We start from the raw sequence: 10595 nt of genomic DNA on the forward strand, positions 1-10595 counted from the left end.
CAATATCAAATTAAATGAAAAATAAAAACAAAAAGGGTATTATCGTCATTTCTGTTGTAGTACGGACTAAGTTTGTAAGAAAATTGTTTTTTAGGGATGAAGTGTGTAAGTTTAAACTAAATGAGGGACTATCTGAGTTATTAATGGTTTAATTAATTTTGAGTACGATTGACAACATCATTGACGATAGCCCCTAGAGACATAGCGTCTTTAATGGTTTAATTAATTTTGAGTACGATTGACAACATCATTGACGATAGCCCCTAGAGACATAGCGTCTATTCAAAATAATTGGTTTTCAATATATACGAGCGAAAAAGGAAAAAAAGAAAAACAGTCTAAATTCCAAAAAGCGATATGTGCACTCTAGAAAAGCGCGGCAACATCTTCTTCCTCACTTTAACCGGCGACGGAAGCGATGAGCATCGTCTGAATCCTACTCTCATTTCCTCCATCCGATCCGCTCTTTCCGATGCCAAGTCTCAATCCACTCATGGCACCGCCCTTATCACCGTCGCCGAAGGTAAATTCTTCTCCAACGGTTTCGATCTCGGCTGGGCCAAATCCGCCTCAGGAGGATCTCCTTCGGAAGCAGTTAATCTCCTCCGTCACATGGTGGAACTCTTCAAGGATGTAGTCGCCGACTTCATCTCCCTCCCTATGCCAACAATCGCCGCCGTCACTGGCCACGCCGCCGCCGCAGGACTGATGCTCGCTATGAGCCACGACTACGTCTTGATGAGTCGCCATCGGGGGATTTTGTACATGAGTGAGGTCGATATTGGGATGACATTACCTGAGTATGTCACGGTGTTGATGAGATCGAAGGTTGCGAAGCCGGATGTCCGGCGGGATGTGTTGTTGCGTGGGGTGAGGGTCAAGGCGGAGGAAGCGGTGGCGAAGGGTTTAATTGATGCGGCGTATGATAACAGGGAGAAGACGGTTGAAGGTGGTGTGCGTCTGGCGGAGGAGTTGACCAAGAAGAAGTGGGACGGCGAGGTGTACGCGGAGATAAGAAAGTCGTTGTATCCGGAGCTGTGTGGCGTGCTCGGCTTGAATAGCCGGGAACTTGTAAAAGCTCGGCTCTAAGTTTGGGGATGGAAATAGAAGGGGTGGAATTGTTATTTTTATTTTCGTAAGCTTGTTTTTGTTGTTGGGGGATGCCTGAAGGGATGTAATTGTATAATGTTCTAAGAAGAGTATATTACCGTTTTAGTCCATTTTTGTTTTTTTTTGCAAGTGGTCAAAGATGAAGATGAGAAAATTTCATTATCTTTTGTGGAGAAACCCATTGTGACAGTCCATGCATATGACTTATAAATAATTAAGCCTACACCAAGACGATAATTAGTGGTCATGTCCACGACCTTGAGGAGTAGAGGTGACAAAGGTGTCATCTTGGTGTCGAGTTGAAACTTAAATGAGTTGAAATAGTTTGACTTTAACCTGACTCGTATAATTATCGTCTCGTATAAATGTTTACTTTCTTGTCGGGTTTGCGGTTAGGGTTTAGACATTGTAAGTATGTCGTGTCGTACTAGATTGAAATACTAAATATGTTGAAAAAGTAGGATCGAGGTAGAAAATGAAAGTGAAAAATGGGAAGGAATAGTAGTTTGGTTTTCATTTCTTTCGATTCATGTATTGTTCGGGTCAGTTCCGATACTTAAACACCTTCTAAGATAGTAGGGTTCCTACTATAACCGAACCGAAACCAGTTAGATTTAGTTCGGTTCTCAGTTTTCATTCACTTCTTAACCGACTTTTGGTTCTTCTGTTTCTGAAATGGTTTACATCCTTATTACGAAGTATGTAATATTAATGAAAAAGTGGAAAACTAAAAATAAGTATTGATTGGGTCGGCTAATTAGTGGCTTTCACATTATAAAACGATTATATCCAAAGAAAATAATAATTTACATTTGGTTTTAACTTTTAAGCATTCTTGGTTTACCTAAAATAAGTTGCAAATAAACGGATCATTTCGTGTTGAATGTTTGGACCATAACCTTAATCGTTATAATTTTGTATTGTGTCGTGTCTACTCGTTCAATTAAACGAGTTGAGATCTTTGACTTAAACCCGTCTTTTTGTGTGTCGTGTCCATAACTACCACACCATATTTAAAGAGTATTTGGTGTCAACTCTTACAAAGTAACAAAATAATTCACACCATAGGTAGGAGTATTTGGTGTAAGTTCATAACAAGTAACAAAATAATGGCCATCCACTTATTTTAAGTAACAAAATAATGACAAAACAAGTTGTGTTTTCCCACTTTTGGTGAAGACAATCAATTTATCATTTTAGTTGTTCCTTGTATATTAACACCACCTTTTAAACTTTCTGTAATGTTTACTCTAATTGTCCACTTCACTTGGTACAATATTACAAAACATGGTCATTGCCAACATAAAGCCACTAAAAAACCATTTGTCGGCAATTTTTTGGGCGTGTTCGGCAAAACTAACTGGTAGCGGGTAACGTTTGAATTTGGAGCGTTTTGTTGAAAGCTACTTCATGTAGCTTTTGATTTTGGAGCGTTTTGTTTAGGTTAAAAACAAACGCTGCTGTCGCCGAACGACGTTTTTTTTATTAGCGTTTTCTTAAAAGCTAGAAGCCAAAAGCTCCCAAACATTGTGTGCCGAACATGCCCTTTGTAAATTGCAGGCGGATTACGAATGATTTAAAGTTTGTTGGAATTCTATCAAAAAACCTAGACACAAATGTTTCTTTAACCCACAATCCACCAGAATTTAAAGTTTGTTGCAATTTGATTTTTTTTATATAATCACCGTTATTTTAATTTTAAAAATCGTTGTGAGTGTTCGAACTAGACACAAATTGTAAGTTTGGTCCCTATGGTATGTCAAAAATTTGATGTTTGGTCCAAAATGTTTTAACGTTACACCAGTGGTCCAAAATAATATTTTTGTTGTAGTTTTGGCCCTCAAGGGATTTAAATGAGTTAGAATGACAATTTTGCCCTTTTACATTGCTTTTATTATTTTATTTATTTATTAATTTATTTTTTAAATGAAAAATAAAATAAAAATCCCTCTCTCTCTCTCATTCTCTCTCATATTCTTCATCTATTCTTCAAACCCATGAGCAAAGGAAATAGACTAATCCATTCATCTCTAAGTCGAAGACACGCAAAAAGTTGTAAGCCTTGACTAACCCATGAGCACCAACCAACACCACAACATCCACCACCGCCAGTCAACACCTACATCTCTCTCCATCTCGCTCACACAGGTCTGAGGTGGAACGTCACCTCTCTCACCATCTCTCTTACTGATATGATAATAGGGAGGTGGTCAGACGAATCAGAAGATCAGAGACAAATCAACAGATCGAAGGTTCGTCGTCTGCACAAATACGACGTCGCCTACACCTTCACCGTTGACGTCATTGCTAGGGTTTCATAAACCTGCATTAGGATAATGGCGATGGTATGTTTTCAGATCCTAAAACCAAAATGAAACCCTAGTCGAGACTCGTTCTTACAGATCTTGAAAAGAGAAAGGCGGCGACATTGGGGTTTCATGAAATGATAATGGTGGCAACAATAGAAGGAGATATATGTAGACAGATGAAGGGGTAGTCACCGACGTTCTTTGTCTTCTGATTCATCACACCGATGTTCTCCACCTTCTGATTCATCAATCAGGTTTCTGCAACTTATCAGTCTCGATTTTTGCAAATCGTTCTTATAGATCTTGGATTTTGTCACACCCCCAAACCGGAACAGCGGAAACGTTCGGGGGCGGAGGACGTCATGTTTAGTATCACAACACATGTATCATAGTAATCACAGTAACAAACAACCATTGTATTAATATTAAAGTGTTTACAAGTAGTGATTCACAAAAGATTGAATCCAAAAGTAAATAACAAAACAAGACATGAAGCTACTATACTTCATCTTCTGAATCCCAGCGCGCGTACATGTCTACTAGTTTCCTGAGAATACAATTTATTTTGAAAGAGTAGATCAGCATTTAAGCTGGTGAGTTCATAAGTATTTTAGTGATGTAAAGTAAGTTGTAAGTTCTTTTAGAAAAGTTCGTCTGTTCCTCCATAAAATCCTATATTTTCTTATATGATGAAAGATAAGTAAAAACGACTCTACAGTCCCTTATATGAGTACTAAATGGATACAAGTTATATAAAACCCAAAATAAACAAACAATCGGTTGTGTGAATCTGCCCTAAGCCCACAACCAAACAAGGAACAGGAAATGAGGCGGAAGTCACACATCCCATTGTTTGTTAGGTCTTCGTTTTATATAACCCTAGTGTATTCACTTGGTATTCACGGAGTTAACTGTAATAGTTCCTTTATATTTGATGAAAACATTCTTTAAGAAAAACCCTTATTTTCTTTAGTAAAAATGGTAACCACAATAGTTCCTTCTATAATCACTTAGTTTATACTAGCTATATATAATCTAATATCGAACGGATAGTTAATTGTGTGAATCTGCCCTAAGCCCACAACCAAACAAGGAACGTGAAGTAAGGCGGAAAACACACATTCAACTGTCTATCGGATATTAATTATATATAACCCTGATGTATAAACTAAGGTATTATAGAATTAACCACCAAAGGTCCTTTAAGTTATACTGGTTTAATAAAATGGATTAAACCCTTTACTGATAAGTTTCTAGTTTAGCCTACTAAATGTTCTATCTGGAAAAAGTATGTTCTTGAACTAGAAAACGGTGTATTGAATTTGTATACTATGACCTGACCCATACCTGGTACTCCTTATGATTACTTGGTGTAGACGGAATACATATATAGCTAAGATCGAATAGATAGTAGACCGGGTGCATCTGCTCTAAGCCCACAACCAAACAAGGAACAGGAAATGAAGCGGAAAGCACACATCCTACTGTCTGTTGGACCCGATTAATATATATCCCTGATGTATCTACCGAGGAATCATAAAGTTAGCATTATAGGCCCCCTTCTAACTGAATGTACTAAGACTCGACTGTTCTGTTTGCCCTTTAAAATGATGAAAGTATTCAGTAATGTTGTAAAAAGTGACTACTGAAGCACTAACTACCTTAAAACCAATTTGTTAATTAAGGTTTAAAATGTGATGTGGTTATAACCATACCGATACGACACGTGATAACATGACGACCTAATGGCGTCGAACTGATGTGATATTTGTCACCCGTAGACTTGCAAGTCTCACGGTAGCTAGCAGCAAGGTGTGGGGTGTCAATCCCGTATAAATCTATACACAAACTCATGCCCTCCCTCCAGGAGACTCTGGTTACAAAACGCGACCTAACAAGTATATTGCTAAGTCGTGAAGTAGTGATATCACATTATTGTTATAGTATTCTTGTATATGTATAGTATGTTCCTCCATGTTTCTCTTTATAGTATGTCCTGAACCCTAAACTATACCTATTAATATTATAGTTTACTAGTATATTTGTTTTGAACCGACTCTGAATTGTAGAAAAGACTCATTTATCTATCGAGTTATGCTCGTACTTTAAAAACGGAGTTTTATAAACTATAAAGTAACATAACTTAAAAGAGTGTTTGAAACGATTTGATCACTTATAAACACATAATCAATCATTTAAAATGATGTTTATCACAAAACATTTACACAGTTATCATTGTGTTCGACTTGTATTCCCCCCCTTAAAAGCATTTAAAACATTTAAAAGATTGATCACAGGGGTATGAACTCACCTTATGTGGGTGATTCAATTGAGGATTCGCGTAAGGATGAGAAGTTCCACGAATGAATTCCCGAGATACAAACGACTCCTAAATGACATATAATGGCATATATAGGCATGTAATTAGTGTTTTAAACAACTAACATGTAAGGAAACACCCTTAGGGACTAGGAAACACTTGAACTAAGTGTTACAATCACATGTGATTGACTAAAAGGGGTTTACGGCCACACAATGGAGTGTACAGCCAAGGGGTGTACGACATGGAGTGTACGGCCGTATACTCATGGAAAACATGCAAAAAGGGGTGTTTGATCCATGGGGAAACTAGTGTGACAAATGCACAACAAGAGGATGAACAAAGCTCTCATTTTGGAGGGTCTTGAGGTGTGTACGGCCACACCAAGTGTGTACGGCCGTAAACACTCCAAGATGGATGCATTTTGGGTATTGATTCAAAGGGACTAAAGGGTTCAAGAGTTCTAATGGATAACAAGTACTTAGCAAGTGTTTAAGGCCTTAGGTTATGAACCTAACAAGGGTACACGACCGTAGATAAAGTGTACGGTTGTATACTCTTGATGTTCATGAGTTTGATGATGTTTCATGGATGAAATCATGGATCTTCACTATATAAAGCAATGTATCAACTAATCAGTGGAAGGAATACTTACATTTTTGAAGATCAAGGTGAAAAGCTTGATGATAGTTGAGAGAGAATTGACTTTCTTGACTTGGAAGTGTGAAAAGTGTGAAAGAAATGAAGGAATAGCTTATATATGGGCTTGGGTTCACGACCACCTTGAGTGTACGGCCATACACCCATGTGTGCGGCCGTACACTCCTCTTGATGGAGTGTTTGGCTCGAGTGCAACATGAAGAACCTAAGTTAACTCATCCCTAAACCCAAAACTTGAATGTACTAGGCTTAGAACACTCAAACAGACCCTAAACAATGCTAAAAGATAACAGAAATGAGTCTGACTCTCGATTGATTGGCTGAACTTGCAAGGCAAAATTTTTTGAGTTGTCACATCCTCCCCCCCGTTAGATGGAATTTCGTCCCGAAATTAGCTTTCTTAACAGTACTACTGGGTTTGTGCTCCTCTGATTGGCAGAATACCCACTCGTAGACCTGGGCAACTTTGCCCTAATGTCCATGATAGGATTCATGCCTGGTCCATCTATCATTACCTCGTGTATACAAGTCGTATATAATTAAGATTAGTAAGACGGTCGGATGTGCGACTCTACCTCAGGTCCACAACCAAACAAGGAACAGGAGATAGGGCGGAAACACACATACTAAATCTACATAATCATAATTATATACCACCCTCGCGTATACACTTATTAGTGATAGGTGGGATGTATTCGTCATTAGCCTCTGTGCTTGAACTTGATCTGTTAGACGAGTGGTAGTTTGGGAAGGCCTGCTGAATATACGACGACAAGGTTTCGGAGGGCAAGGTACTCCTCGCATGAGTACTTCGGGGTTTAGAATACGTGGTAGACGATTCCGAGGTTTGGGTCGGGCTGTCGTTACGAATGACGAGAGTTTCGTGAATTTGACGGTCAAGGCGATGGAAACATATGAACTTAGTATGGTGAGGACCACGCCAATTCATGACGAATGATGAGAACATACTCTTTACAGAAACAAAAGTTAGGCCAATTTGAAAGAAACATTTGTTATACGACAGTGTATCCCGAGTGTGCTCGACAATGTACTCTGTGTAAATGTTCTAGTGCTTTCTGTTTTCCCCTTGATATTACCACTGCCACAAATCGTACCGCGATGAGCGAGTACTAACAGTGCAAGTGTTTTGATAACTAGTGTCGATACTCTATATAATGACCCTCCTCGGTACCTCTATGATCGCCCGTCATATACAAATTATGTATAATTAAGATGAATAAGACGGTCGACTGAGTAACTCTGTCCTAAATCCACAACCAAGCAAGGAGCAGGAATTAAGGCGGAATCACTCACTCTAAATCTGCAAAATCTTAGTTATGTACAACCCTGATGTACATACTAAGCCATCATAGCTTCCCTGAACGGATCTTTAGTTCTCTTGTGAATGTTGTGACTTGTTCATATGAGTGAGCTATTATAATTACTTTTAACTGTTTTCCCCAAGTTTTAATATTATATAATTCATAAATCGAAGACGTACCGCTGGTCGCTGGGGACTCCGGGGTAGATTCTCCTGCGGTGATCATCAGAATCCGTCCATCCGCTCATGAGTTCCTAGTTATCGGGCAGTCCCTCTTGTAATGTCCTGTGTCACCACATCCATAGCAGGCCTGGTTTACTTCAACTCCGGGGACTTGGGAGATCGGTTGAGCCGGTGCCCTGCAGAACCGAGCAGTGTGCCCCTTCCTGTGGCAATTCAAGCATTGCATTTCCCAACATACTCCGGTGTGGTGGTAGTTACAACCATCACACTTCGGAGAGTTCCAACATATCGACTGGCAGGTGCTGGAGTAACAGGTGTTGTGGCGGCGTAGATAGTACCCATTTGTTGCTCCTGCGGGGTTTCCTATGTTGTTCGCTCCTTCCTCTTGTTCCCCGACTTTCTTTTATAGTCTCCTCCCTTCGATGGCTCGGGAACGGGGGCCACCACGCCATTGCGGACTCCATGGTTAATGAGTCGTTGGGCCAGGTGTTTGGCGCTATCGAATGTAGTTGGGTTAGAAGAAAGTACATCTCCTTGAATCGGGTAGATAAACCCCAGATGTACCTTTCTATCTTCTTATTTTCCGGGGTAACCATCCCGAGGGCATAGTGCTGCCAGGTCGCTAAACCTGTCAGTGTAGGTCACTATGTCCGAACCGACCATGGTGTGCTCCCATAGTTCTTGTTTCAACTTTTGGACTTCGCCCATTGGGCAGTATTCTTCCACCATCATCTCTTTCAGGTTCTCCCAACCTATTGAGTTAGCCACCGATAGGGTCAGTGACTTAACATGGCTATTCCACCATGTCAAGGCTCCGTCGGAGAAGGTGCAGGCAACAAACTTCACTTTGCTCCCTTCTGGGCACGGACATATTTCGAAGACCGAATCTGTTTTCTCGAACCATCGCATCAGAGCAATGACTCCCCCGATTCCATTAAAGGATTTGGGTTTGCAGTTCATGAAGTCTTTATACGAACACTCCCGTGGGTATCCGTGGGTAACTCCGGGGTCGGTTAAGTGGGTACTGTTGCCAGTTCCGTAGGTACCACTTTCGCTGATGTGAGCTAGAGCAGCTGCCACTGCGACTGATATCGCTGCTTGGAGAGCAGCAGGATCGAACTGTGGAGTTTGAGTTGGGGTTATCGGAGTAGTGCGCCTGTTCGATCTGCGAGGAGGCATCTTGCTAAAAAGAATACAAAGCCGAGATGGGAATAAGTCTATATCAGTGGATATGAACCGAAAGCTGAAAGACTAAGTTATCCTAGTTCTGAATGTATCTTGTTCTGACTTTCATAGGGTTCTGGAAACAATTCATAAAGAGAGTCTAAACAAAAATAAACTTTATGAATAAGAAGTGGCTATCCTCGAATGAATATCTGGAAATAGAATAACTGATACTAGTCACATGAAAAAGAAGAAAAGATTCCTAACACATAGTGTGAGTAGTGTATTCACTAGCTCACTAAGTTATTAATGGATATCATTTATTAGTGTGACACATAAGACGTTTTGTTTCTTCGGCTGATCATTCTCTGAAAACTTCTCATGAACCTGCTTTTGTTCCTCCTTGACTTTTCTGCTGACCGCTATGAGGAAGTAGTTACATCTATCTGGGTTTGTCGTACGAGAATGAAAGTGTGAAAGTGTGAAAGAAATGAAGGAATAACTTATATATGAGTTTGGGTTCACGGCCACCTTGAGTGTACAGCCGTACACCCATGTGTGCGGTCGTACCCTCCTCTTTATTGTTGATTTGCAACACGAAGAATACTTTAGAACAAAAAAAACGAACATTAATATATCATGTTTAAATGAAGGCGCAACGATAGTGGCAAGGCCGATGATCATTTATGTACTGTTTTATTTATCCTACGAATAGATAAAATATTCGTCATTTCTATTTTCTATAATCTAAAAGGTTATTTTTTCTAAATGATGGAATCACAATCGTTATACATTTGTCATAATCAAGATTTTACCTTTTTGATCATAAGTTGCCTAAACCATAAACTTTTTGAGATGTTGCTTTTTTCCCCTTCTACATTCTTTCCGGAGGCTTTAAACTTTTCAAAACTTTGTGATAATTAATATTCTATTTCATATATGTGTAGTGGTTTATACGGCATCTCCTTTGGTATATGTTTCTGAAAAATAGTAATATTCAAAAGAAATCAACACAAACTCTAAAACTAAAACTTATAATTTGACAAAATTATACAAATGGTCCTTATGGTTGATAGAAAATGCCAACGCAATCATTTTGAGAAAATTTTGGTATGGTTGATCATTTTCATGTTTAAAGCTCAAAGGATCACTCTTTGTGGTTGGCAAAGGTTTTAAACCTAAAAAGGATCATGTTAAAAATTCATTAAAAAGACTTAAGCACAATGATCATTTGTGTAATTTTGTCTTATAACTAAAAATCTACCACATTTATTATTATGTAATTTAATATTGTTATCAATACAAACATCTTTTTATTACATTTTTTAACCGGATATAAATAACCGAGAAAAAAATATGGAAATAACTCCCACCAAATTTGCCCTTCGTTTTTACCTCCATTTTTTACCCGCCAATAATTTACACCAAGACGTAAAACACCCGCGAAAAGCTTTAAACAATGTTTAACCTATCGCGCCAATTTTGTCTCCAAATAAATATCACTTCACAATCCATTCGCATTTTTTTA

General features: G+C 39.0%; 1 pseudogene; it reads left to right on the forward strand.

Annotated features, from left to right (window-relative positions):
- Window positions 1-294: 294 nt before the first annotated feature.
- Window positions 295-1220, forward strand: LOC145167626 (enoyl-CoA delta isomerase 2, peroxisomal pseudogene; annotated as a pseudogene).
- The last annotated feature ends 9375 nt before the right edge of the window (window positions 1221-10595 follow it).

The sequence above is a fragment of the Lactuca virosa genome, chromosome 3, assembly GCF_052849685.1.
Source record: "Lactuca virosa cultivar CGN04683 chromosome 3, Lactuca_virosa_CGN04683_v6, whole genome shotgun sequence".
Classification (NCBI taxonomy): domain Eukaryota; kingdom Viridiplantae; phylum Streptophyta; class Magnoliopsida; order Asterales; family Asteraceae; genus Lactuca; species Lactuca virosa.